This window comes from Enoplosus armatus, chromosome 9, assembly GCF_043641665.1.
Source record: "Enoplosus armatus isolate fEnoArm2 chromosome 9, fEnoArm2.hap1, whole genome shotgun sequence".
Lineage (NCBI taxonomy): Eukaryota > Metazoa > Chordata > Actinopteri > Centrarchiformes > Enoplosidae > Enoplosus > Enoplosus armatus.
Window position 1 is genome coordinate 10,286,432 of NC_092188.1, and position 6,351 is coordinate 10,292,782.

The window sequence follows — 6,351 nt, forward strand, 5'->3', positions numbered from 1 at the left end:
TGAAAAAAGTCTTTTGCCATGGAGTTAGAAAGCTTACCAGACCTCTGTAGCTCCTCAAATCTGCTTGAGGCTAGCGGCTCGAAGCTACATTAGCAGCTACTAGCATAACGCAATCTCTGACCAAACTGTTGAGGGACACATTGCTTTATGGGTAATGTAGGCGCCAGGTTTCCATGTAGTGGCTCTGCTGCATCGATTTTGATATACATTTTCACAACATGAGTCCAACAATATAGTATAGTATAGTTACAGGAGTGTAATGCTAAGAACTCAGTACTGTTTTTACAACCCTGGGGAGGGGCTTGCTTTAACCCAAGTTAAACATAAGGTTCAGAATATGGTTCAGGCTTAGGATATGGGTGGATTTAAGAAATATAAGTACATGTTTGCCTTTTCCATAATTCTGAATTTCCGAGAGCTAACTCACCCTTGCAGTGATGCTTTTATAGTATGTTTGCAACACTCATAGCACTCTGGGCCAGCCAGAGGCCAATTAGCTGCAGCAGGATGTACTGCAGCAACAAAGGCCGAGAGCTTTGCTTTGGGAGCTAGCTGCTACAGGAACCATTATGGGACTAGGCCCTCACTTGTCAGAAAACTTCAGATGTAATCAGATCTACCTGTGTGACTCATTCCCAGCATGACAGAATACTTCGTATAAAATATAAGCACACCCAATGAGTTGTGGCTCCAATAATGCAGCCATAAATCACACAGGAGATTTGAATTTTGTAGCAGCTGCTCCATTAGCTATTCATTGCATAAATCAACTACCAAACTGCTTGTTGAATAAATGATGACATCTGTAATACGTTTTCCCACACATGTGAAAGGCAATGGTCCTGTGTGGGCATGTGGGAATATTTTCAGTGTAAATACACAACACAGATTCAACAGTGAGTCACACTACATTGACTGCTGCATGTCCAGGAGCGGAAAGATAACCAGGATTGTAGTTAGTGAAAATGACATAAGCCAATGCTGATTGCTTGACCACAGGAAAAAATGCACTGGGCCTACTTATGATGACAGCTCTAAAAATACATGCAGCGTATTCTATTCTGAGTGCTTGATGGCAGCAGTGAACATTAAGAAAACATGCCTAAATATCCAGAGCAGTGACTCTTGGTAGCGGAGATGATTTCTCTCCTTAATCATGAGAAAAACCTACACACCTGAGCTCAATGGTGAGATCTCACAGCTGGCACACACACATTTACATCTCCACACACTCACATGCATGCCAGCACAGACACACACGCAGGTGCACAGAAAAAAAGATCAACACGCAAACAAACCCTTGGCATGCAAGCACATATGCAGCCTCAAACCCCCACAACTGTCAAAATGATGACAATAAAATCATAAAATAGGTCATCTTTAAAAGGCACTTCAAAGCGTAGCAGAATTGCCATTAAGCCCATGTGAAGAGTCCACCAAGATCCTCAGACTGCATGTGACCAAGTCTCTGCCTGTCTGAGCAGAACAGCCTGAGGAGGCAGTGACAGTAACACCTTGGTCTAAGAGGCTCCCAAAATAAAGTGTCTCTGGATGACCTGACGCTCATGAACCCATGAACATATGCTTAAACACATGCGCACGTGCAACCATCCGCATGCATCAAGACACCAACATTCACAGAGTAAAGTACTCTCTGACAGCAGATCTAACTCAAGATGGCCCTTTAAATGTATGTTAAATGTATGTTTTTATACAGAAAGAAGTGTGAGTTTATCATCCTGTCATATAAGTGCAGCAGAGGAGAAATGAATTAACTAGGGAAAGAGCTGAATATATGCAGAGCTACTCAAAAAAAGACAGTAGTCCTCAATACAGATAGTATGGCTACAAACAAATGATTATTTTCATTCGTGAATAATAAGATGTCATAAAATTCAGAAAAAAACCATCACAGTTTAAGAGAGTCCAAGGTGATGTCCTCAAATTGCTTGTTTTGTAAGACCAACAGTCAAAAACCCCAACATATTCAATTTACAATGATATACAACTGAGAAAAACAGCCGGAAATGAGATATAACGTGTTAATTAGTGAGCTTTAGAGTAGCTGGTAGGTGGATATTGTTGAGCTTGGCTAGTTGTTTCCTCCTGTTTTCATTCATTCATGCTAAGCTAAGCTAAGCTAATCGACTCCAGGCTCTATCTTCATATTTAGCGTACCGACATGAGAGTGGTATCAATCATCCAACTCTCAGCAAGAAGGTGTGTTTCCGTAATTATCAAACTATTCCTTCAACTCAAGGTGCACTTACTAGTTTTTTCAACCCTCATTTCCTGGTCTTCATTAGTGAATAGGTTTCATGACAAAACTGAGCAAGCTCCTTCTGCTGAGGAAGAAATGTGGTTAAAAGCTTATAGTAAGAGGACTTTAAATCAAGATTTTTTTTTTTTGTCAAATCAAAATTGTTGTCAATGAGCTTCGTGCTATTCAACTAACCGATTAATCAACTAATCTCTTCAGTTGACAGGGAGGTCGTTCATTTCCTTATATCATTCATATTTATCTATTCGTTAGCTAAATATTAAAGTGATGCACATGACCTTCTCTGTGCTCAAACTCAGTCACATAAGTCATTGAAATGGTAAAAATGCTGATGAATTTGTCTGATGAATTTTATTTTTTAATGCTGTATACATAACTGACACACACACACACACACACACACACACACACACACACACCTACAGCCTGTTGAGTGTGATGTAATGAGCCAGTAATGAGTGAAGAGGCTTCGGTCACAGGTCCCATGTTGCTCCAGTGAGTACACTTGCCTGTCAGACATGCTAACATTGTGTCTGCTGTATCTTTACGCTGCATGCCTCTGCACAGACAGGTTGCCCACCATATATCACTGACACGCTACGGTTCAATCACAGGCTCTTACAACCCTGCTCTCGGAGGCTGCGCTAACTTGAGCGAAGCACTTAAAAACACCAAAGCTGGAGGTTAATTGATGCATGGGTCACAGCCATTGAGACAGAAGTCAATTAGAAAGCTTTGGATAAAAGCCTCACTGGAATTATAAGCAATGTTGTGTTCTAAATCAGCAAATACAGGAAGCATGTGTTTGGTACAATCACAGTTTCAAATTTGCTTCTCTTACCAATATGTATGAGTTTGTTTTACTGACGTCGGTGTAGAGATCAGAAGTTACATAGTTATGACTGAACAGCGGTATTTTGATCATATTTAAATTGAGGTATCTGTGTCTGTTCCTCTCATAAAATGCTGGGTTTCCTCCTGAGCCCTCGTCTCAAGAGAGGAAGGAACACTGAAACCTTACTGTAGACCATCGAGAAAATTGCAGCAAAGGCATTGATCCTCTGAACAATAGCTACATGACAGATGTGATGATCGTTGCAGAATTACTTCTCCTCGGAGAGAAACACAGAAGGAGATGAGCGGACCTGACTGCCCAACCAGCTATGAAATTACAGTGAAATAGCAAAGCAAAACAAGCGGAAACACTCAGAAGTTACAGACACTTCTTTCTGATTGTTCTGGACCGCTCGAGCATTAGATGATTATGATTTGGCCGGCGCTAAAAAAAACAACTACAGCCTGTGTGGTCCACGCACCAGTATTGACTGCAATGAGTCACCTTACAGCGTAAACAGCAGATCTTAGAGCCGGCTGAGGGGTTTTGAAAGTAATCCAAAATCCAGAGAGACGATCATCAAGGCCACGCACACATCACACACATAGTACAGACGGTGTTTAGCACGTGGGAGACGGAGGGACGGAGGGGGCGTGACCAACAGACGGCGGGGCCAACCACACCTCAATGAAATATTCACTGATCATTGATGAAGACGTGAGCGGTCAACGGCAGCACCATGATGCAAAAAATTACACTTTCTCATCAGTGTTTGGAAAATGTTTGATGCATCACTGCAGGTAACTTAGCCGTACATGCCCTTTAGGGTGCAACAATGTGTAAGCATTAAACTTACAATTTACGCTGTCATAAAAAGTCATAATCCTGCAGTCATTTTGCAAACTAAAGTTTAAATGATTTATGTGAACACCACATGTTTTACGATGCATCTACTGAATGTACAGAAAGGCAATGAATTAAGTTCTCATCCACAATTAGCAATTTACGAATCACATGTAATTATAATGAAATGAAACAAAAACTACTATTTAACTATCAATCAACATCCGCATATTGACACCAGCATGATAAGTTTGATGATATGAAAAGTTCCACTTTATCACTGCGACACTGCCCACACCAAGTGAGAAGTTGGCTCTGCATTACAACCGTAAAGGAGCAGGTGCTGATGGACACTTGTGCTGCTTTAAAAAGGGAAGGCCGGCCCGCTGAAGAGAAGCAGCACCTAAATCAAAAGCTCGGCTCTGAAGGGGAAAAGCTTGTGCTATAGTCACTGAAGTGTTTGGTTATTTCACACCAGCTGATTATAATGTCTGAGAAACCTGTCATGGGCTGCAGCCCCAGCAGAGACATGTATAACTCACCACCTTGTTTTCTGACAGTGCTCAGTAACTCCTGAATGCTGCAGTGCACACTCCAGTAGCATTTCCAATTCAAGACATTTCATTCCACCTTTAGCCCAGATGTGAGCTGAGCTGTGATGAAAAATGAATGATTGATAGGGTGCCAGATGTTTGGTGCCCTTTACCTCTGGATCTGTCAGAACACAGAGCACCAGGTTGGCCAGTGAGAGGAGACAGTGGGCTGAATAGAAAATGAATCTCATAACGCATCAGACAACATGATGTGGCCCAGGTCCAACATGAAGCTAAGATGCTGGCCCTGAACAGTGAGGAGTCCAGCAGCAGAGGCTGTGCAGACCACTGATTAGACAGATACGAGCTCAGAGCTACGGGGCTGGGAGCGTGCAAAGCTCAAGTATAGTGATGCGGACTGCGGTGCATTCATTAATAGAGTAAGCTACACACATCACCCTGCCTGCATAGGCTACACGGTGGAAAATGGACGCCTAGCATCAAGCGGCCGGTACAGAGAAAACTCAATGCACTGGGACACAAATCACACATGAAGACACAGACATACCTCCTGACGGTGGGACAAGTCGCCGGTCATTTCTGCACATACAACAGATATTTTAGTCCCAACACCTGCGGTGCGGATGCAGAGAGAGCTTCAAACGAGCTATTATAAGGGTTGCATTTGCATAATAGACGTTGCAGTCGCTAATTATAGGCCCACGGAAATAGGTGGGAAAATGATCATTCAGTATTTAAACACAGAGGTGGCAGAAGTCTGACAATAATTATGCCCCCCCCCCCCCCTGTATATTCCGTAGTCTACACTGTCAGGAGTGGGCTAAGTTGCAGGCAACGTGAAACAAATCAATGTGGCGTGTAAATTACACTGCATGAACAGTGATCCGTTAAGCTGCAAAGTAAAGAACAAAATAAACAACAGTGACACAGTGTGATTATAATCATTCAAAGAAGCTCGGAGAGGTCTTACCTGCAGGCTTTTATTTTTATTTCAGAGATTCGCAGCGCGTCGCACTCCCAGAGAGAAGGAGATGGAGGGAAAAAAGAAGACAGGGGGTGGACGGTGGATGGGCTGAATAACGGGTCGATCGAGGCACAAAATAAATAAATAGAAAGGGATGGTTAAGAGTTGATGGCTGTAAGAAGCACGCGAGGGAGCGGATTCTAAATTCCTGATAAAAATGTAAATCAGCCAGTGGTGGAAAAGGCTTGAACATGCATAGAAAAAAGGGCTAATACAAAACACGTCACTGAACACGGATTTGTCTACAGAGGATGTGGCCGCTGCTTGTGTGTACTCGGGGAGAATGCGTCTCCCCCCCTCCCCTCCGGTTTGGACGAGCGCTCGCCCGCCTGTCTGCTCCTCTATCTCTTTCTCCCACACTGAGCCCGACGCAAGCAACTTGTCGCATCCCACCAAAACTCCTCAGTGATGTTAACGCTGACGGATAATGTCAGAATCGACACAAGATGAAATCTACTACAGTATGTTGTGCTGCAAGACCACGGCGAAGGTTTAACCCCCCCTCTCCTCCTCCTCCTCCTCCTCCCTCTCTCTCTTCTCTCTCATATTGAGGGAATTGGTCTGGATGTGCTTATTGGAGCGTGTGCCGCGCGCGCAGGGCTGTGCGTTTGTAAGTAGCCTATTAAGCCATGACCAGGTTACATATATGTGTGTGTGTGTGTGTGTGTGTGTGTGTGCGTGTGTGTGCGTGCGTGCGTGTGTTATTGATGTCGATATATATATTTTTTGCTGGAGAGCGACTCGATGGAGCGCCAGTGGGACACTTTTCCTCTGTGGTGATGATGATGAGGATGAGGGCCGCGCTGGTAGTTCT